This window comes from Artibeus jamaicensis, unplaced genomic scaffold (genome assembly GCF_021234435.1).
Source record: "Artibeus jamaicensis isolate MK-2021 breed Jamaican fruit bat unplaced genomic scaffold, CSHL_Jam_final contig_603, whole genome shotgun sequence".
NCBI lineage: Eukaryota > Metazoa > Chordata > Mammalia > Chiroptera > Phyllostomidae > Artibeus > Artibeus jamaicensis.
In genome coordinates, this window is record NW_026521904.1 from 4,279,804 (window position 1) to 4,304,658 (window position 24,855).

Below are 24,855 nucleotides of genomic sequence, written 5' to 3' on the forward strand. Positions count from 1 at the left end.
GCTGCTAATTAAAAGTGACTTGGGAAATTAGATCAAGATGGCAAATAGAGCAAATGTGTTTGTCTCTGATTTCCAACCCAAACTGCAATGACAGAGAACACTAGAAATGCAAAGAAGAGTTAATTGGGGCCAGAAATTTTAAGACAGAAAGCAGTTGAAATACATGGAGATCAGTTGAAATAAATATGCACAGAACACTGTCACTAAAGGTAGTAGGGGCTTCAAAGCTACTCCACACTCAGAGAGCTGAGGCAACTATCAGGGTGATTTGTTACATAAACACATTTGGAGAAGTCTAGCAGAGTAACCAATCACCACTCCCTGCCAACAATAACAACAACAACAATAATACACAGTAAGACCAGAGATCTTTGGAAGGCTACAGCATTGAGCATGTGAGTATGAACCAACAAGGCAGTGCAGGACCCCCATAGTCAGGAGGAAAAGAGAGCCTCAATAGTGAGAAAAATGAGCTGCTAAGGTATATCACCAGCAGCATGCCTTACTAGTGCCCTAATTAATAAGTCAGGCTACAGTAAACAGAACCATACCTGTAGACAGGTAAACAGGAACTCTGATTGAAGATGACATCCAACCATAAATCTTAAAATATTTCAAGAAAACCAGCTCCAAGAAATAAAAGCACTAGACTAAGAATTAGAAGAATTAACACCTGAAGAAACAAACTTAACAGAGCAAAGAAGAGACCCCCAAAGAACCTTTTTTATATTAAGGTATATGTTATATAAATAAATGCCTATATATTAAAAGTTCAGTTTGATAAATGTATACACTTGTATGATTAACACCCAAAAACAAAATTTGAAACATTTATATCATTTCAGAGAGTTTTTCCTTGCCCCTTTCAATTTTCTCATTATAGGCAATAACTTTGTGATGTAAATTACCATAGAATAATTTCATCTGTTCTCGATTTCATATAAGTGGAATCATAAAGCCTACATTCTTTCAACCAGCCAATATTTTTGACAATCATCTATGTTGTGGACTATTTTTAGTTCACAAATAGTTTCTGTTGTATAATTATAACATATTATTGATCTATTCTCCTGTTGAAGGACATTTGGCTTGTTTCCAATTTGGGGTTATTATGGATAAAGCTTCTATGAACATTCCTGTACAAGTATTTTTGGGTAAGGATGGAATTTCAGGGCCATATGGCAGATAGACATTTAACCCTGCTTTTTTTTGAATGCCAAAGAGTTCTCAAAAGTGTCTGTACCATTTTACACTCCAACCTGCCATGGATTAGATTACTGTTTATGCCATGTCCTAACCAGTATTTAATATTATAAATCATTTTTATTTTAGCAATTCTAACAGGTATGGGTTTATATTTTACTTGTTACTTTATTCAATAGTCAACCAATTGTGTATATATGGGTTCATTTCTGGACTCGCTACTTGTTTTTATAATAACCAGTATGACACTACCTTTATGGTAGCAGCTTTATAATAAGTTTAGTAAGTCTTGAAAGTGGGTAATGTAAAATTTGCCATTTTTCTTTTCAAGAGTTTTTGGTGCAGCATGAATTCTCTAAACCTCTGTATAAGCTTACTTTCTTAAAAAAAACTAATCATTCTATCTATTGCACTGACAGAAAGGTGTTAAAATCTCTAATAATACTTGTGGATTTGTTCTATTCGTCCTTTTAGTTTTACCAAGTTTTGCTACCTAAATTTTTGCAGGAAGAAAACCACTCCTCCTGCATCTCTTTTCTATTCTAACATTATATTTACTACTCACAATGTATTTGAATTCTGATATTTCTGGTCATCGAATGAGTGTGTCAGGGGTTCTCACACCAAGCAGTTCTCAGACACTGACTTGTGTCTTTCCCATAAATGCAGACATCCATTCTTATAGTATTTTCTTATAGCTACTATTTATTGTTGAAAAAATCTGTTGAAAAGCTTCTCTTAGCTTTAGTCTGTCTGAAAAATCTATTTATCTCATCTCTATTTTTGAAGAATATTTTCTCTGACTACAGAATTTTGTTCTTAGAGTTATTTTTTTAACTCTTTAAAATGCTCTTTTATTTTATTCTGGTCTCCACAGTTTGTGATGAGAAACCAGTTGTCCCTGATATCAGTTCTTCCCTATATATTTTTTTTTGCTTTTTTCCCCCTCAAACTGATCTTTAAACTTTTCTATGTTTGGTTTTCAGTAATTTGACTATCATGAGCCTACATCTGGTTTTCTTAGCATTTATTAAGCTTGGGATTTGTAACATTTTCTGGATCTATGAATTGGTGTTTTATTGATTATAGAAGTTGTTGGGCCATTAGAGCTTAAAATCTTTCTTCTGTTCCATTATTAATCTTCTCCCCTCTGGAACTCTAAATATACATTTCTGGGACTCTAAACACAGATGTCAGATGATCTGTTCCTTTTATTTTTTGTTTTATTTTTTTACTTTGTAATGTTTTCTTGGAAAATTTTTAGTGACCTATCTTCAAATTCACTGATTCTTTCTTTTGTGTGTTCATATTAGTCAATGCATACTACATTTCTGATGAGTTTGTATGTATATTTTACTTTTTATATTTTTATTCTCTACTGAAATTACCCATCTCTTCTTACATAATGCCCAAAGTACAAACTAGACCCTAATGCCTACACTCATTGTTTTTTAATGTTTTTGTCTGATAATTACAATATTGGTCCACCTTGGAGCATGCTGCTATTGACTGCTTCCCCTAGTTCATGGGTCACATGTTTCTGCTTCTTTGTGCATCTTATAACATTTAATTATACACAAGTCATTTTGTGATAAAAATAAAGCACAGTAGAAATTAAATAACATTCATTTCCAATATAAAGCATACCCCTTGTCCTGTCAGATATTAATGTTGAGAATTGAGTCACACTAATTTGTAGTTAAGATGAATCTGGGCTTTGATGCAGTTTATTTAGATTCAGTTTACCTCTGCTTTCAAGTGTTTTGGGGAAAAGATCAGACTTTCCATTCATTGGGATGTAGGATCTGAGCCTTTGGTGATCTCTTTGCACTTTAAAGCATAGTTATGTGTTCCAAACAATCAGAGGTATCTATGCCTTGTGAAATCTCTTTCTGCTCTATTGTCCTTTTCTTAGTTCCAGCACTTGATGAAGATGTAGATTAATTTCAGGGATTTCTCTCAGTTATCTTGTCTTACGCCCACTCTCCAAGGGGCCACTGCCTTGCACTTGGTAAAACTCCCACATACCTGAAACATCCCTGTTCCAGGCTTCAGCATATAACCCGTGTATTTGTTGAAGGCTCAGAGAAGTGTTGGCAGATTGGTGCAGACTCATTGTGGGTGAGGTAGGTATCTTCCATAACTTGAGAACACTCATGACTAATAGTAGTTTATTAAAAGTTTAACTGGCTTCTTCTTACACCATTTATTATAGATTTCTTCTCTCCCACAGCTATAATAGGGGTAAAAGATACACATTTTTCTAATTCGACAAGAAGTAGTCATTACTTTATGGAAATTAATTAATTGGTTAATTTTTGTATCTCACTCTCTTATGGCTAAAACAAGTAAACAAAAAATGGTGTGACTGTAGATTATCTGGCTTGCTCTAGATGTTAGGATTTAGAGCAATTATCTTTCTAGTTGTAAAAGTACAAAGGTACTATAAAATACTAGCACTAATTTTCAAAAATGACCAATTTTATACTCTATAAATGAAAAACATGATTGCCAAAATTTAAAATAATAATAGATGGAGGAACATCCACAGAATGACAGAAAAGTTATAACTGAAGAATAAATAAATGAGTGGGAAGACTTTCTTGTTATAATTCCAGGAGGTAGCACAAATATAAAATGATATGGAAATTATAAAAGATAACTTTAGAGAAATGGAACAGATATGCAGTAGCTTATTATCTTATTGTGTTGAGTTATAGAAAAAAGGTTATAATAAAGAAGAAATAGAAAATGAAAGGAAATAGCCAATTAAATGATAGAGGAAAATTCTCTGAGCTGAAAATGATATAAATTTTTAATCCATCTGACAGGATCTATCAGGAGTAGAGTAGGACCTGGATTAAAAAAATTATTCAAAAATGTTCCAGATATGATATTAATTCTTACACTTTATGCAATGAAAATCAAAGTAAACATCAAGCTTCTCAACTCCAGCCCTGTGAGTAAAGACGAAGGAGTAATATCATCAAAGTTCTAAGAGAAAATGATTTTGAATTCACAATTACACTCACAAAGTTTAAAGAATATATATCTGTTTGCTTATTTGTTTTTATACATCATATTTTGGTGTAACTGCAATCTACTCTCTATTCTTTTGATACCAATTCCCCAAAATACCTCTTGAATGTCAGTCTTTCCCCATAATTAAACATTTGGTTTGGTGAAACTGACTCTTATTGGTAGTCCAGGTATAGGTTCATTTTTTTACCCATGGGCACCTAAATGCATGGTATGCCCTTATCCATAGTGAGTGCTTCAGAAGCAGGCTCATGACAGATCTCAAGCCAATTATAGTAAGGACAGGGGTTTTTGTTTTAGCTTTAGGAAGAACAAACATCTCTTCTCTGCTGATCTTAAATTTAGAAAAAAATGAGTCCAGCAGTTAACGACAATGATTTTCCCACTCTATGAAGCCTAAAATTAACTTAACATGAGGGAAAGCAGAACCAGGAGCTACAGAGAAATGGAGGGATAACCCCATTTGAGCCATTGTATAATGCTGGACCTAAAGCTGGATAACCCCTGGCTTTTCATATAAATGAGCCAATAAAGTCTCTCTTTGGTTTAAGCTAGTTTGAATTAGATATTCTGTTACATGCAAGTGCAGGATGTACCTGATCCATAAGCAATACTTGTAAAGTATTGAGGAAATAAAAAATGAGGAAAGCAATACTTGTAAAGAGGTACAATAATGCATTATACTTTACATTGTCTCTCTTCCAGATATTTCCCTTCTTTCATTACTTTTAGAATAAAACATGCTTGCCTAGAATAATTTCTCATTTTTTTTCATTATGTGTGATTAGCTAAGAGCACAATAGAGAAACTAATTACTTTTTGCTTGTCCTACACATTAGCAAATTTTACCACGATGCCCCAAAGGTGACTGAAGTCATGCACAATCATTCAATTGTTTACTGGGCCCTTTCTGACACTCTCAACAAATGCAGAGCAGTAGAAGTTATGCATTTCACATTCTCAGACTAGAATGTAACATCTATAGAAATAAATAACCAAAATGTAAGTTAAAGAATATTCTTGTGACCTTTTAATATGCTGCCAAAAGCACATGTAGAAAGTAGATCAGGAAAGAACAGAGGCTATGTGGAAAAAAACAGACTAGTTCAATAAATGAAATATGTTTCTTATATTAAACATTTAAGTGCCCAATGCATTTGGATGGATGCAATAGGATCCTACATGTCCCAGTCTCAAAGAAATGAAAATATTTCACAAGATAATCTTTCTGAAGATATACAGAGTATATCTTCAAAGAACTTTACTCTAGAAGGGAAAATTAACTTACTCCATGTAAAATAGTTAATAATATAAAATTAATTGCTGAATTTTTTTGATATATGTGTTAGAGCAGTCATTCACAAAATCCATCTCCGTCAACATCCCCTGCAGGTCTTGCTAAAACACAGATTACTGGGCTCCAGCTCCCATTTCAGATACCGTCTGGGGAGGGGCCACAGAATTACAGGTGTTGTTGATGTTGCTGCTCTTGAAAACTTCCTTTTGTAAACCACTCTTTGAGGAGAACATTGAGGACAATGTGAACTAATATGTGTGTGATTTTAAAAACTGAGCAATACAGCAAGAGAGCAAATTTTTTTCTCTTTGGGAGCCTATTTTCTAGTAGTAGGAAATAAGTATAAAACAAACTGATAAGAACTATATAAGAATAATAAGTGTTTGTAGACACAAAAACATTGTGCATAGTGACTAATATTGGACAGAGGCAATAGACAATGTGAACAAGAAATATCTTTCTGGGATGATATGTGAACTGTGATGAGGAAGGGCTGGGCTTTTGAAGATCTCAGGGCAAGGTGGTGCAAGCAGAAAACATAGCAATTCAAAGTCTTTGACATGATGAAGAAACCTGATGTATTCAAAGAAGAAAAATGCCATTAGTAAACAGGGGAGAGTGTTTTGTTTTGTTTTTTTAACAATTAAGGCTTAAATTGTAGGTGGGACATAAACTATGTAGGCCTGGTAGGGTATGAGGTTAGAAAATGTGTCCATTTCACTCTATAGTCAGTGTGGAGGCTCTCGTAGGGTTTGAACCATGGGAGTAACTTGTTCTATTGCAGATTGTAGGAAACGCATTTCAGCTGTTATTTGGAGAATGGACTGTGAGTGGGAGGGGTGAGGAATAGCAAGAAAAGCAATAGGGACCAAAGTTTGATGACAGGATTCCAAGTAAGATATGTTCATGGATTGATCTAGGAGAAAACAGGACATGCAGATCCTAGACTAGTAATTGTAAGAGCTGGTTACATCAGAATCAGCTTCCCAGGCTCCATCTTGAACCTGATGAATCACATACTCTAAATTGTGTCAAGTGATTCTGATGGGTGGCAAAATTTAGGGTATTCTTTATGATACAGATTACTGTAGTAGTTAGACTACATAAAAACACCAAAAGTTCCTGGGTAAGAAATGTCCTGATGACATCAGTATTTAAACATGATTAATTTGGTGTTGTATAATGCAGAGTGAAGACAAATGTCATTATGAAGAGTAGTCAATGAGCTATCAGAATAATTAAGGCCTATGAATTTTCACAGTAACCATGATCCCACAAACTAAATGTGGCTGTTTACATTTAAATTAATTAAAATTAAAGTAAAAATTCAGTTTCTCAACCACATTAGTCACATTTCAATAGCCACATGTGTCTCTTTGTTTCCTACTTTGCACAGTGCAGAAATAAAACATTTTCATTATCTCAGAAAGTGTTTGGACAACAATGGTCTGAGCTGTCCTGTTCGCAGTGGGGACAGAGCTGAAGGGGTAAAATCTGAGTGAGGAGTGGGGTGAAAGGAAGAATTAATAGGGCACAGTGATAAATGAGGCAGCACAACTCTGTATCATGTGGATTTTATTTGAAAATTTTAAAAATCTGCATAAAAATACACTCGAGTCAAGGGCACTATAAAATCAGTACTTGCTGTGTTGCACAATTCACCACAATATTTTTTTCAATATAGGAAAATACCATAACCGATAAGATAAATATTATGATAGCAAGTTTTTTTTCTCCCTCCTCTCCTTTTCTGTGGGTAATTACCAATGTCTATAATTGACAACAGTTGATCAAATCAAAATAGGAAAACTAATAATGAGCCAGATTCTCCCACCACATTCCACCCGCTGAAGTCGGTGAAAGCTCTGTGCACACAGGGAGACACATGGCAAGCTAATCTGGCCCAGTATTTACACAGCACTTTCAATCTGAGGATTTTAAAATGTTGAACAAATATTCACTTTTATATGCCATCCCAGGAGATGGAACCATCGTTTGTACACCCTACTAAATTGGGTTTTAATAGTTTGATCTAAATTTTTAAAATCATTTTAATTGATATTCTATTACAGTTGTCTACATTTTTTCTCCTTTGCCCTCTTCTGCCCATCCCAGCCCCTTCTCTCACAGTCAATTCCCACACTGTTGTCCATGTCCATGGGTCATTCACACATGCTCCTTGTCTAGTCCCTTCCCCTCCTTTCTACCATTGTCACCTTCACCCCTTCCATCTGGTCACTCCCACCTTTTGCAGTAGCATGGATGGAACTGGGGAATAATATGTTAAGTGAAATAAACCAGGTGGTGAAAGATAAATACCATATGATCTCACTTATAAGTGCAATCTAGTGAACAAAATAAACTAATGAACAAAATAGAACCACAGGCATCAGCTAAAGATTTTATGCTGCCTAAAATAGAGGTATTTAGAAAGTGTGTTTCCTTCTTTCCATATATGCATGTGTCAGAATTCACAAGATCTGAACTGAGTTTGAGTAAACTTCAAGGCTTCAATCAACTTTTAGTCTTTCAAATATCATCTTCTTCCCAGCTACCCATCTAACATCAGACTAGCTTAAACATAGTGACCCAAATTAAACAACTTCATTCACTTAGAACAGCAATTTTCATTCCTTGTTCTGCAGCACCCTGGTGTGCCACGAGGATTTAAAAAATATGTAATATCTACCTATTTAGTCGGGGGCACTGATCTCTTTTCCCTTAGATTGTCAAATCAAGAAAAAAATGACAACAGGCAACATAAAAATAGCCTTCTAGTGTGAATGAATCAAAATCATACCTATTTTTTGTCAGATTGGCCAAAAATGTGTTTGGTGGTATGCCACAGAATTTTAGTAATTAGTTTATGTGTAACCCTGAGATGAAAATGGTTGAAAATGGCTAATCTAGAAACATACCTCAGCACCATACATTAAAGTTGCATAATTTCTTTGAGATTTTAAATTTCTTGGAATTTTTCAATTAAACAGTGTATACTTGTGTTAATTGAATCTTGTTCTCAATTAAACATAAGTGGATTATCCAATTGCTAGGTTCTTCAGACATCCTGGGCTTCTTCTCTACCCCTTATCTGTAATTTGCAAACAGCTGTTCCTGTCACTCTGCTGCTGACCCTTGTGCCATTAACAGCAAGGTAAACTGGGGAGTTAGGAAAGGAAAGAGCTATTTGGCTTTACGTCACTTGGTTAATTAGAGAAAGAGATAATGGTGCCAATTTGCCCACTAGTTCAACACATATGTATTCCAGTCATGCAATAACACAAGGAAAACCTCAAGATACAGGTGCAGACAAAATCTGTACCCTAGAGAAATAGAAAGATAAAGATACATTCTTTTCAGTTATCATAGGTGGTACACAAATCTAATTCTGCACATGAGTACTGGAAAGGCCTTTCCAACTCTTCATTATGATTTCCTCCAGGCCTCAATGGTTTTCACACCCCCAGTTTCCAGTGATATCCAAGTTCAAGGCAAATTCTCTAGTATGTGTGGCCTATAGCACAATTCAGTTAAATTCTGAGGGCATGTGGGAATGTCAAAGTTTTAAGCTTCTCAGGCTTCTAAATGACTTGTTGATTCCCAGGAAAATAGTTAGGTAAATAAAGTACTAAGAATAAATTGTATGCTCTTGTTGCCGCTAAAATTCAGTTCTTGTATAGAGTGGTTTCTGTAAGAGGCACAACAGTAGAGTGTCAAAGCTTGATCCTAAGGGTTAAGGTTTGTTTCCAATCATGTAAACTCTATGAACTCCATTTCCTCATGTAGGAAGTGAGGGTGATGAGAGTGTCTACATGATAGAGTTGATATGTAATCAGATGCCTTAAAACATGCCGAGTGCTTGGAAGAGTATTTGGTTCAAGTGAATTACTCAGTATATGTTATCTCTGAGTACTTATTATTAGCCAACCATGGGCAAATCTATAATCAAAGTGGATGCAGACTCTTCCACACTATGAGAAGGGTAGGGTATGTTTTACTGAATATTAGTTTTCCTTGAAAGCTCCTAAGAGGTCACTTTGGAGAAGGAACAAAAGACAGTAAATGGGCAAAATGAAGGCTGGGGTACTACAAACTCTATTTCTTCAATTTAAATCATAGTAGCTCTGTTTTTGTATATTTTATATATTTAGAGCCAATTTTATTTAATTGAAATATAAATCTTGGGGGAATAATTATGTTTATTTTTTAAGTTTGAAAATCACTAGGCCAGATATTCTTAAAGTCTTTTTGAGCTCAGGAGTTATTTTATTTTTAAATAAATATATTAATTCACCTGTACCAGATATAAAATATTAATATAAAAATAAGTTTTATACAACAAAAAGGACTAAATAATGCTCTCTCTTCCAAAAACACAGACATAAGAGTTTTTAGCTACACCTCATTAAATCTCTCTTACAGAAAACCCTAAATTTTTATTTGATCTATTTTCTTCCTTCTTTCCTTTTTTCCTTCCAGTCTTCTTTCTTTCCTTTTCCCTTTAAATTTTTTAAGGCTTGTATATTAAGATATATTTGGTTTAGCAAAGGTCTAATTTCTTCCCACACTGAGAGAACATAACATAAAAAGACAAATAAAGTGGAAATAAAGATGGAATTAAGAAAAATAACAAGTATTAAAAATAGTTTTATTATAGAGAAGAGCCATGAAAATTACGGAAGATATCATAATAATAATAGATTTAAATTATACTGTCTTAGGTCATTAATGTATGCATTGGAAAGGTGTGCTGATGTGTCTGGGTCAATATTTACCTGCTGGACAATCAGGAGAAGAAAAATGCAAATTTGTAACTCATGGCCTGACTTGAATGACTAACTCAAACTTTGCAAAAGGTATTACCAAAAAAGTGAAAATGGAGGATGGGCTCCTAGGTGCTCTGTAGTTTAGGATTTCAGAAGATAAAATGGTAAATGTTTGGATTAAGAAGACCCCATCATTTCGACCCTCCTTACAAATAGAAATGAAGTCTTTGTTTTCTTCTCTTGGCTTTGGGAAGGTCCTGTGACTTATATAATCAACAGAAAATGGCAAAAGTCATCATGCAGCATTTTCTGAGTCCAGTCTTAAGAAATAGTAGCTTCTACTTCCTGTCCCTTAGGACACTAGCTATGGAGAAAGAAGCTGATGACCCTGCGACTGCCATGCTATGAAGAAATCCAGAAAGTAATGGGGAATTGTCCTGGAAAATGACATGCATGTGGAAACAGATAAGGAGTGCAGAGATGTCAGATGTGTGAGTGAAGAAGCCATGTTGAAAGTGAATTCTATATGGCTCAGAACATCCAACCGAGTGTTTTCTAAATTCCTCACCAACAAAATTATTAACAAAATAAAGTAGTGATCTTAAGCCACAAGGTTTGGAGTAGTTTATTATGCAGCAATGATAGCCTGAATAGCAGAGATTTGAAGGAGGGTACATAAGAAAGGTATAACCATGAAGCTAGAGGAACAAGGTTAGAAGTTGAGTATATTCTGCAAGGATTTAATTTCTTGGTTCCTTTTTCTTTGCATCATGCAGAAAAATTCATATTGAACATATACCCAGCAATTTTCTCTTCTAACTGAAAATGTTTGTGGTTATCCCAACTTTTAGTATTCTCTGATAAACTAAGCACATGCTGCCTAACTGAGGTACTGTGTAATGTAAAGTAACAGGTCAATAGAAAGGAGTCAGCTGCACACTTGCTCCTCTGCTGAGGCTCATCTTAAGACCCCACCTTCCACAGAGGGAACTATGAGAGATATTTCCAGTGGTGACCAGCCTGCTGGTCTACCCCAGAGCTGGAGCAGCATACAGAAACACACAATGATGAGGAAGAGTTCCCTCTTGGACAAGTTAACACTTACTGAGTATGCCCCATCGAGCATATATTTTAAATATATTATTTCATTTATACTCCTCCACCATATTATGAGAAGTATTACATTATTATTTGACATGTAAAAATACTTAGATTCAAACATGTTAAGTAATTTGAGATCATAAGTAAATTTAAAACCTGGAACTATTCTTTGTCTTTCATAAAAATCTTATATTCTTTCCATTAGAGGTCAACTTTCCATAAAGCTATAATTTGTAAACTGAGAACACTTTCTCTAAAGCCATTTTATTTGACTTTTGCAACAACACCATGAACAAAGATGGTGATCTTCCCACTTTACACTGAGGAAAGTAAAGTGACCTCAAAGCAGTGGCTGAGATTCAGATCCTACCCTGATCTAAGGATTTAAAGAAGGCTTTTCTTCCCCAGTTTACCATGCCGTCTTTTCCAGATTGGGGGATTATAAAAGTTTCATGACAAAAGATGCATTTGATACTGAGCTTTGGAGAATGAATAAGATTTGAGCAGGTGACTACTGGAGGTGTTACAGGAAGGAGACTTGCAAATGGAAGAGACAGTGATCTGGTATCAAGAACAATACAGCCTAGTTACTGTCCAAGATCATTTGCTGCACAGAATATATTAAAACCATGTCATATGCAATATTCCTAGACACTGACATGGTTACAATAAATGGAATGTTTTCCTTGAAACAAGATCTATCATACATGTGACTCAAATATTCCCAGATAGCATAACCTGGGAGTTCAGATGGAGTTAAATTTTCTGGAACACCCAGATTTTACTGATTCAAGAAGTCACAAATTGAGACCTTCTTTCAAAGCCTTCCCATCAAATATTCTGGAAATATTCTCAAAAGTTGTTTAATACAGACTCACAACAATAATATTTATGATAAGCATTGCTTCTACTCAGTCAAATCTTGGAGCTTCTGGCCTGGTCTTCCAGGAACCAGAGCATCTATCTCGTCATACTCATTTGGTGGAACCCACCTGGGATGAAATGTGTAAAAATGGAAACTACCTCTCTTTCCTTTGAGATGCATATTGATAGAAAGGTCCAAAGGAAGGCAATTTACTTCCCATTCCCCCAAACCCAACAACTGATAGGGTTTGAAGTACTCTTGCTGAAACTGTTCCAGTTTTTGTACCTATGTGTTTAGACATTAGTCTAAGTAAAACAAATGCAAGTAGTAAACACTTTTGTGTATCCACATTTTCTTAACTCCCATCCCAAACAGCTAAGCCTTTCTTAACCTTCTGAGTTCAGTACAAGGATCTTTCTGCCTCTGGGATGAGTTCTCTGAGGAAACTTCTCAGAGCTCCTCCAGGTGGACTTCTGGTGGTCTTTTTTTGCCATTTTGCTCAACAAATGCATATCAATTGCCAAAAATATACCAAGCAGCTGCTCATCAAACTTGGGCATAAATGTTTAATTTTTAACTCAAGATTTGAAACTTCCCTCCTACTTAATGCTATTTTTTTTTCTCTGTGAAATCTGGCATTTCCCATCTCTGATAAATTTTCTGTCGTGTACCCCAAACCACAAGTACAGCTGTCAGCCACTAAGAGAAAACACTTTAAAAGTCTAACAAGCAATACAGTGTGTGGAAGAGTTAAAGCAAATAGAGTTCAAGTTCAAAGTCTGAAGGTAAGGCTTTGTTTAAATCTAGACACTGCCATTTAGGAACTATGTACCTTTGGACAAGTTTTTTTTAATTACCCTCAATCTTGGCATCTTTATCATAAAAATGTAAATAATAATAATATTGTCATTTTGCCCAACAAACAGCATGATTGTATTAAATATGACAGTAATTTCCTTACACTGTTTTATGCCAGGCACTGTGCTAGTCCCTTGACATCCATTGCTGATCACCTTCATTTGTGCCCTGGAAGGGAGGTATTGCTAACCGCTGAGGCTTGTTCTTTGCCCAAAAGCACACGGGTAGTACATAGCAGGGCATTTAAGTAAAGCCAGATGTGCCTGATATTAGAAGCATCCTCTTTTCACCATATATTGATGATTCTATATAGGTATTATTTTCCATGTTTTGATTTGTCTTCTTGGCTAAGAACACTTGAAAGCATTATCTAGATGTTTATTCTCAGTGTCCACAGCATCTTAGAAGCACAAGTTCTGGCCAAAACAAAACAAAAGCTTAATAAATAGTTGAAGGCTTTCTGAACACACAAATAAACAAGAAGTGAACTGTTTCTACTGTATTGTGATCTCTAGGCTACATAAATAATATGATACCATCAGTAACTGGAAATGTGAGCAGAACACCCCCAATATACTCAAATGTATTAAGTAACCACAGACACACTTTTAAAAATATAGAAAGTCTGACACTCATTGCCAACTAGAGCCAATTCTATTAATCAGAAGGAAAAAAAGGCTTTTATATCCTGCTCCCTAGAAACAAAATTGATTTAATACTTAAAAAAATTGTTAAGCTATCTCAAAATCTCAGATTAAAAAAGTCATACATTGGTATTTTAAACTACAGTAAGAAGTAACATTACACACACACACACACACACACACACACACACAGTGTCAAGGCTATGTTTTCCCCTAGTTTTGCACTCCTCTCAGTAAAATGCTATCTACATCTCACAACTGGTGGGTGTAAAGATTGTGAAACAAATTTGGGCACAATCCATCAAACTTAACAATCCATGCCAATTTCACTCACTCTCTGGAATACAGGAACTAGGTAACATTTATGGGGAAGTGTTTAAATCAAAAGTAACTGCTACTGATGCCTATCTGAAGGATAGTTATCTCTTTCCCAGGTGATTTCTCTAAGTTTTTATGTAGCATTAGATATTTGTATTCATCTCTCTCCAGCAGGCTAAAACAAATGCCAGGCTCCTTCTCTGGCACGCCAACACAATTAATGGCAAGTTCAGTCGAAAAATGAAACTAGACTACCAACTTACACCACCCACCAAAATAAACTCAAGATGGATGAAAGACTTCAATATAAGTCATACCATAAAAGTCCTAGAGGAGAACATAGGCAGGAATATTTCAGATATTCCATGCAGCAATATTTTCATTGATATGTTCCCTTGAGCAAGGAATAAAAAGGAAAGAATAAACAAATGAGACTATATCAGATTAAAAAGCTTCCACACAGCAAAAGAAAACATCAACAAAATGAAAGGGGAACTGACTGTATGGGAAAATATATTTACTGATAATACCTCAGGGTTTGATCTCCAATAGATATACAGAACTCACATGACTCCACACCAGGAAGACAAGCAATCCAATAAAAAAAATGGGGCAAAGGACATGAACAGACACTTCTTCAAAAAGGACATACAGAGAGCCTACAGACATATGAAAGAATGCTCAACATCACAGCCATCAGAAAGATGTAAATTAAAACCACAATGAGATATCACTTCACATCGGTCAGAGTGGCCATCATTAACAAAGCAACAAAAAACAAATGCTGGTGAGGCTGTAGGAGAAAAGGGAACCCTAATACACTGTTGATGGGGATGCAGACTGCTGAAACCACCATGGAAAACAGTATGGAATTTCCTCGAAAAGCTAAAACTGGAACTGCCTTTTGATCCAATGATTCCACTGCTAGGAATATACCCTGAGAATCCTGGAACACCAGTTGAAAAGAACCTATGCACCCCTATGTTCATAGCAGGGTTATTTACAATAGCCAAGTATTGGAAACAGCCTAAGTGCCTGTCAGTAAATGAGTGTATAAAAAAAACTGTGGTGCATTTACACAATAGAATACAACACAGCAGAAGGAAAGAAGGAAGTCTTACCTTTTATGACAGCATGGATATAACTGGAGACTATTATGCTAAGTGAAATAAGCCAGGCAGTGAAAGACAAATACCATATGATCTCACCTATAACAGAACCTAATAAGCAAAACAAATTAATAAGCAAAATAGAACCAGAAACATGGAAATAAAAAAACAAGCTGACAGTGACCAGAGGGGAGGAAGGTAGGGAATAACAGGGGAAAGCAGGGGAAGAGGCAAATCAATGGATACATATAAAAGATCCATGGACATAGACAATGGTGTGGGGATTGACTGGGGGGTGGGGAAGGGGAGAGCAATGGGAGTAAAAGTGGGAAACCTGTAATTGAACAACAAAAGAAAGAAAGAAAGAAAGAAAGAAAGAAAGAAAGAAAGAAAGAAAGAAAGAAAGAAAGAAAGAAAGAAAGAAAGAAAGAAAGAAAGAAAGGAAGGAAGGAAGGAAGAAAGAAAGAAAGAAAGGAAATTACAAGCTGTAACATCTTATGTGGAGAATGTAGCTGCATTTTTTTAAATTATCAAGTAAAATGCAACAATGTACAAAAACATAAGAAAACATGGTGGAAATTATTGTGTATCATTCCAAATATCCAGTCAGGAGACTGACTGGCATTTTCCTTTGTCAGTGGATGATTGGTGTCCCACTGATAGAGATGCATGATGACTTACCCTCTTGGTTAGTCCACCCATTGGGAGGACCAGCAGTATTTGAGGATCACTTGTCATTTGCAGAAACAAATGATGCAAAGACCAAACTCTACTCTCTTTTTTTCAAAAACTCCTAAGGATATGAATGGCAAACTCAGGTATTCACAATACCTGAGCAGGCAATGTAAAGGTTATAATGGTCCAAGTAGTAGAGTTAGAGACTTTGTGCTCCATCAAGTGGACGCTCAGGTCCCACTGGTTGTCGTCATGCAGGAATGTGGGCTCTGTGTTGTCTCTGGATTCATTTAAATATTTTCTGCATAATTACACATGCGTATTCTTCCAATAGCAACTTTGTATGACCACATCACGAATTAAAATATGAAGTTTAAAATCTATAATTTAAATCCAAGAAATGACTTTCATACATCTTTAACTTTACATATTTTTACTTTCCAAATTGTATTTCTGACTTTTCAAACACACCTTCTTTATTATTCTGCACACAACTTGCTGGTTTCCATCTCTTCACTTTACTTGTGTTAGTCTTCCCAGCTGAAATGAGCTCTCCATCACCCTCTGTTCAAATGATCCAATCCTTCCCTTCTTCCCTTACTTTCTTATTGCGTCACTAGTCCTCCAATTATCCACTCTCTTATTGCTGTCCCCCAAAACCTTATTCTGTTCTTTTTGTTCAAGCCTAAAGTTCCATTCCACAACCACCATCCAAAAAACTACAATATGACCACCTATGCTGACTTGGTAAGTGACATCATTAACATTGTTACATAAAGAAAAGTTAATGGAATAAGCACTGCAAACCTCTATTGCAACCTGCCCTTTATTCAGCAATGCCACAAGTTTAGTCACATTCTTTACATATCTGTGACATGCCACATTTTCCTATGATGTAAAAGTCATCTATAATGCATTTATACCATTATTCCCAAACAACAGTAACCCAGCAAAAGTTGAGCATTTCCACATTAATGTGTAGCTCACAGGCATTTTTTAAAGACCTAGACCTACAGTATCACAGAGGTATTGAAACATTGAATTCCTTCTTTTCCAACATTGCATTTCTGGGAATAACTTCCATCAGCAAGACTTATAGAAAAGAACTAAAGAGAAAAAAATTCAGAATACAACAGGCAAAATTAAAATTAAGTAATTGTATTTGTTTTTTTTAATTTAATCTTTATTTTATCTTTCCATTACCATTTAGTCTCCTTATACCTCCTCCCCACAGCTTTCACCACACTGTTGTCCATGCCCATGAGTCCTTTGCTCTGTCCCTCCATCCCTCAACTCCTCCACTCCTACCAACTGTCCTCCTGCTCTGCTTCTGTGAGTCTCTCCCAGTTTTTCTTGTTAGTTTAGTTTGTTCATTAGATTCCACATGTGAGTGGAATCATATAGCATTTGTTTTTCTCTGACTGGCTTATTTTTACAAGCATAATTTTTTCCAGGTCCATCCATACTGTTGCAAAGGGTGAAACTTTCTTCTTTTTTATGGCCGAGAAGTATTCCATTGTGCACATGTTCCATAATTGTTTTATCCATTCATCTATTGATGGACACTTGGGCTGCCTCCATATCCTGGTGATTGTAAATAATGCTGCAGTGAACATAAGGGTGCTTATGTTCTTTTGAATTAGTGTTTTGGACTCCTTGGGGTATATTCTCAGCAATGGCATCACTGAATCAAAAGGTAGAAAGATTTTTAACTTTTTGAGGTATCTCCATACTTCTTTCCACAGTGACTGCACCAATCTGCATTCCCACTAAGAGAGCAAAAGGGTTCCCTTTCCTCCACATCCTCACCAGCATTTGTTTGTTGGTTTATTGATGATAGTTATTCTGACAGGTATGAGATGATATCTCATTGTGGTTTTGATTTGCATTTCTCTTATGACTAGTGACGTTGAAAATCTTTCCATATGTCTATTGTCCATCTGTATGTCCTCTTTGGAAAAGTGTCTATTCAGGTCCTTTGCCCATTTTTAAATTGTTTTTTTTCCTCTTTTGCTATTGAGTTTTGTAAGTTCTCTATAAACTATGGAGTACCCCTTATAGATGTATTGGCAAATATGTTCTCCCATTCCGTGGTTTGTCTTTTTATTTTGTTGATGATTTCCTATGCTTCACAAAAACTTTTTAGTTTTTTCTTATTTTTTTGTTTCCCTTGCCTGGGGAGATATATTCAATAAAATATTGCTATAAGCAATGTCTAAGATTTTGCCACCTATGTTTTCTTCTATGATTTTTATAGTTTTGGGTCTAACATTTAAATCTTGGATCCATTTTGAATTGATTCTTGTGTATAGTATAAAAAGGTTGTCTATTTTCATTTTCCTGCACATTATCTGTCCAATTGCCCAAACACCATTTATTGAATAGAATATCTTTAGTTGATTGCATGTGCTTGCTTCCTCTGTGAAATATTGATTATAAAGGTGTGGGTTTATTTCTGGGCTCTCTACTCTGTTTCATTGATCTATGTGTCTGTTTTTATGCCAGTGCCAGACTGTTTTGATTACATGGATTTATAGTATAGTTTTAGATTAGGTAGCATGATTCCTCCAACTTTGTTCTTCTTTCTCAGGATCACTTGTTCTATGCAGGCCTTTTGTGTTTCCATATACATTTTAAAAATATTTGTTCTAGGTCTGTGAAATATATCATTGGTATCTTGATAGGAATTGCATTGAATCTATCAATTGCTTTGGGTAGTATGTACTCTAATTATGTTAATTCTTCCTATCCATAGACAAGGTATGTGCTTCCGTTTACTTGTATTTTCTTCAATTTCTTTCTTTAGTGTCATAATTTTCTGAGTACAGGCCTTTTACATACTTGGTTAGGTTTATTCCTAGATATTTAACTATTTCTAAAGCAATTGTGAATGGGATTGTTTTCTTAATTTTGATTTCTCTTAGTTTGTTATTGGCATATAAAAATGCAACTGATTTCTGGATATTAATTTTGTATCCTGCTACATTGCTGAATTCATTTATCAGTTCTTGCAGTTTCTTGGTGGAATCTTTGGGATTCTCTACATACAATATCATGCCATCTGCAAATAAAGACAGTTTTACTTCTTCCTTTCCAATTTGGATGCCTTTTATCTCTTCTTCTCATCTGACTGCTGTGGCTAGGACTTCCAGTACTATGCTGAATAAGAAAGGTAAAAGCAGACACCCCTGTCATGTTCCCAGTCTTAAAGGGAACACTTGTAGTTTTCGCACGTTGAGTATGATGCTAGCAATGTGTTTGCCATACATGTCCTTTATTATGTTTAGGAATGTTCCCACTACTCCCACTTTGCTGAGGGTCTTTATCAAATCAGTGCTGGATTTTATCAAACGCTTTTTCTGCATCTATTGATATAACCATGTGGTTTTTATCCTTCATTTTGTTTATGTAATGTATCACATTTATTGATTTGCAAATGTGGTACCTACCTTGCCTTCCCAGAATAAATCCCACTTGATCATGGTATATGATTTATTTTTGGTGCATTGCTGTATTCGGTTTGCTAATATTTTGTTGAGGGTTTTAGCATTTATGTTTATCAGAGATATTGGTCTGTGATTGTGTTTCTTTGTAGTGTCTGTATTTAGTTTTGGAATTAGGATAATGCTGGCTTTGTAAAATGAGTTTGAGAGTCTTCCCTCCTCTTGAATTTGAAAAACTAGTTTGAGAAAGAGAGATATTAGTTTTCAGAATGTTTGGTAAAATTCACCTGTGAAGGATTCTGGTCCAGGGCTTTTGTTTATTGGGAGTTTTTTAATTACCGCTCCAATGTCACTAGATATAATTTGTCTTTTCAGATTCTCTGATTCTTCCTGATTTCGTTTTAGAAGATTGCATATTTCTAGGAATTTATCTATTTCATTCAGGGTATCCAGTTTGTTGGCATATGATTGCTTACATTATTTTCTTGTAATCCTTTGTATTTCTTTAGTGTCACTTGTTATTTCTGCTCTTTTGTTTCAGATTTTCTTTATTTGGGTCCTTTCTCTTTTTTCTTGATGAATCTGGTTAAAGTTTTGTCAATCCCGTTTATCTTTTAGAAGAACCAGCTTTAGATTCATTGATCTTTTGTGTCATTATTTTAGATTCTTTCATTTATTTCTGCTCTGATATTTATTACTTCCTTCCACTCACTTTGGGTTTTGTTTGTTACTCTTTTTCACATTAAAGTTCCTTTAATGTGAAGCTACATTGGTTTTTTTTTTAGCTTTTTCTTGTTTTTTTTGAGACAGGGCTGTAAAGCTATGAGTTCCCCTCTTAGGACTGCTTTCCCAGTTTCCCACAAATTTTGGATTATCGTGTCCTCATTTTCATTTGTTTCAAGGTATCTTTTGATTTCTTCCTTATTCTTATTGTTGACCCACATGTCTTTGCGTGTTTTTCAGTGCTCTTCTTGTGATTTATTTCTAGTTTCATAGCATTGTGATCAGAGAAGATGCTTGATATGATTTCAATCTTCTTAAATTTATTGAGACTTGTTTTGTGTCCTAATATGTGGTCTATCCTACAAAACACTCCATATGCACTTGAAAAGTATGTATATTATGCTTCTTTAGGGTAAAATACTCTGAAGATATTAATGAAATCCATTTGATCTAGTGTGTCATTTAAGGCTGCTGCCTCCTTGTTGATTTTCTAACTGGAAGAACTACAATGGGGTGGTAAAATCCTTGACTATGACTATTTCTGTAGATCTCTCCCTTTATGTCCTCAAGTTTTGCTTTACATATTTAGGTGCTCCTATGTTGGCTGGATAGATGTTTAGTAGTGTTATATCCTCTTGTTGGATAGTTCCCTTTATAATCATGTAGTTCCTTCTTTGTCTTTTACTATAGCCTTGGTTGTAAAGTCTATTTTCATAAACTTAAGTACTGCTACCCCAGTTTTTTTTCCTGCCTTTCCATTTGCATGAAATATCTTTTTCCAAATCTTTACTTTTCATCTGCATGTATCTTTTGATCTGGGTCTCTTGGGGGCTCTCTTGGGGACATATATAAGTGTCTTATATTCCTATCCACCCAGCTACCCTGTGTCTTTTGGTTGGGACATTCAATCCATTTACATTTAAGATGATCATTGATAGATGCACATTTAATGCGATTTTATTGTTAGGCTATTTTCCTGCTTTTTTCTCTTTTTCTTCTTCTTAAAGCAAGCCCTTTAATATTTGTTGCAGTATTGGTTTGGTTTTTCCCTTGTGGTTTTTAGGATTCTCTCTTTGTCTTTAAGCCTCGTTATTTTAATTAGGATATGTCTCAGTGTAGGCCTCTCTGAGTCCAACTTGTTTGGGACTCTGCAAGCTTCCCAGACTTGTATATCTTTTCCTTCACAGATTAGAAAACGTTTTTGTCATTATTCTCAAATAGGTTCTTGATCCCTTGCTGGCTTCTTCTCATTCTGATATTTCCATGATACAGATACTGTTATACTTCATGTTATCCAAAATGTTTCCTAAGCTCTCATCATTTTTTAAAATTCTTTTATCCATTTGCTGCTCTGCCTAGGTGTTTTTTCTATCTTGTCTTCCAAATCACTAATGAGATCCTCTGCTTCATCTAACCTACTATTTATTCCTTCAAGTGTATTATTTATTTCAGATATTGCATTCTTCATTTATGACTGGTCCTTTTATGTGGTTTTATGTCTTTTTTCATGCTGTTGAGGATCCTTATAACCATTACTCTAAACTCTCTGATAAATTGCTTGCCTCCATTTCACATAGCTCTTTTTCTGGAGAATTCCCTTGTTCTTTCATCTGGGGTCTATTTCTTTGTCTTACCATTTTGCCTCTTCTTTATATTTTCCATTTTAATTGTTAAACTGATGAATGATACAGCCTGAGGCTGTAATCAGCAGCCTGGCTTAAGCACTATAGGGTGGGGCAGAGTAATTCCTGTGGGCATGGCTATTGCTTCCCCTCAGTCTGATGCCATTCCGAGAGGATTGCCCTGCCTAAGAAAGATGGCCTTCGCAGTGTGGGGAATGACTCAGCACAGGGACCCTGATTGCTGTTCCCCCAGGTCTCTTCCCAGAGCCACCAACAAAGACTCTCCTCAGGTGTCTCCAGCCCACTCCCTCCACTGGAGCCCAGGGAAAGTGGCCACAAATGAAATTCTTTGTGTTAGCCCTTTATGAGGCTCCTTGAGCCTCCAGCCATCTCTACCTGGCAGAAAGAAACCCTCTGGCTTTTCACAGCTGGACACTGTCTGGGTTCCTTTCTTGCTCTGGTGCTGCAGGCTGGGGAGCCCAACCTCAGGTTTAGACCCTGCACTTCTCAAGGGGAATCCCCTGCCACTGAACCATCCCTCTGGAACCTCAGCTGCTGCCCATTGGAGTTTAGCCAGTGCTCTCATGCCTCCTCCAAAGTCCCTACAAGTCTTGCTGTGGTAAAGCAGTTTTTTTCTGTTTGTCCTTTGTTATAAGACTTCTCTCCAGCTCTAAGAGAAGACATTTGAATTGCCCTAGTCAAATCATATGTCAACATTAAATCCCTACAGTTTGTCTCAGTACTTGCTAAAGAAGTATGGCCACCATTAAATAAAATCTAATATCCTTTGATATCATCATAATTTTAGAATAAATGTGAACAGAAAAATTGTGTCACTGATTAATTTGAGCATATCCAATATTTACAGGAATGTTTTGCTTATAAGTGACTCAAAAAGTTTTTTTTAAGTCATCGATAGATATACATAACATGAAGCTGATTTTTTAAAGCAATAGAATTCTAAAAATTGAATTTTGTTTATACATATTATATAAATGTAGTTCTATATCAAGTAAAACACAAATGTGGAAAGTTTATTTTTGCCTTAAGAACACTATTCTTGATGTTCATAAAATGTCTTTTTTTATTTGCTTATTTTCTGTTGGTATTTTTAAAATTCTCAAATTTTCAGATCAAATTCCACCCAGGCTTACAAGCAAGAGAATTGGATTTTTCTAGGGTTTCTTTCTACTATAACCAAGAAATAAGATATATTCAATGTGATATTTTTAAAAGACACAAATAAACTTGATAATATATTCGTTACTCTCTAGATTATTTTTCAAAATATTTCAACCCTAGTTTTAGATCAGTAGATTAACCTATGCAAGTAATTATTTAACTTTTTTCTTAAATATCCAATAACTTTTGTGTACTTTCTATAACCATCAGATGTTTTTTCTTTACCTACAACAAAAAACATAACACAGAATAATAAAATAAATCATGGAATAACTGAGTTTATCTGTTTTGCCACAGGAGAGCTATGAAAATCTGATGTATAAAGTTTTTACCCAAATACTTTAAGTGTGTTTCAGATTATAGGAAAACTCTGAGATAGTGAACATGTCTCAGTGATACTCAAAATAGGGAAAGCTACGGGCTCTTGGGTAAACAAGAGGCCTACAGAAGAGGGAAAAAAGAGTTTGGAGGTGGTATTTAGGACCATGTTAAGCAACAGCATGGAATAGACTACAGCCAATGCATTCCATTGTTGTTATGAGCTGTCCTATTCTAATACATGTGTTTACACACTTGGTTAATCAGGAGACAACGCAGAGCATTGATATCCCAACAGCTGGCTTTGCAGGCGTCTGAATTGCCATTCATCCCAGACCTATGAAATCAGAACTATTTTGCAGAGAACCCAGGAATCAACATTTTAAAAGATTCCCTTAAGGATCTCTAAGTATATCAAACTTTGAAAAACGCAAGATATTCACAAAGATAAGATTACATACAAATGACCAACAAATATATGAAAAGATCATTAATCATCAGGAAAATGCAAATCAAAACCACATCAACCTGTTTGAATAACTATTATCAGAAAAGACAAGAAGTAACAAGTTTGGTGAGGATGTAGAAAAAATGATAACTTTCACACCATTGGTGAGAACATAAATCAGTGCAGTCACTATAAAAAACAATATGGCAATTCCTAAAAAATTTAAAAATAGAACTACCATATGACCTAGAAATCTCACTTCTCAGATATATCCAGAGGAAATAGAAACCTACATAATATTGAAGAAATCCCTGCAATACAATGTTCAGTGCAGCATTATTCACAATAGCCAATATAAGGCAACACCTTAAATGTCCTTCAGTGGATGAATGGATAAAGAAGCCGCAGAGTATGTGTGTATACATATATGTATATATACATACACATATACATATATATACAACAGAATATATATACTACAGGATATATATATATATATATTTATACACAACAGAATATTGTTCAGAACGAGAAAGAGCAAATCCTGCCATTTGCCACAACATGGATGGACCTTGAGGACATCATGCTGAGGGAAATAAGGCAGACAGAGAAAAGCAAACTCTGCTTGGTATTATTTACATGTGAAATCTGAAAAAAAAGTCAACCTCATAAAAACAGACAGTAAAAAAGTGGTTGCCTGGTCTATGGAGAGATGTTGGTGAAAGTGTAAAAATTTTCAGAATAAAATGAATAACATCTGAGGATCTAATGTAAAACACAGTTGATAATACTCAATTGCATCATTGAAATTCACTGAGAGAGAATGTAAATGTTCTCACTGGGGAAAAAAATGAACATGTGAGGTGACAGATGTGTTAATTAACCAAATGGGGGAAATCTTCCACAATGTACACGTGTGTTGAATCACCACAGTGTACACTTTAGATGTCTTACAATTTTATATGTTAATTATACCTCAAGCTGAAAAAAATTACAAACTTTGGCATTTGGGAAACCTGGTTTAAACCTTAGCTCTCTGAAATGAAAACAGTAACAATAATAGTGCCTGCCTCACAGGACCATAGTGAGGATTGACTTAAATGAGATAATATGTGTGAGAGATTAAAAAATAGGTTCTCCTGAAATGGTCCTGTTAATAATCCACATTAGCTTCCTCAATACACATGCATACCCACAGACTGGCAGCTTCTGGACCATGATAGGGATAAGAACCAGAATTTTGA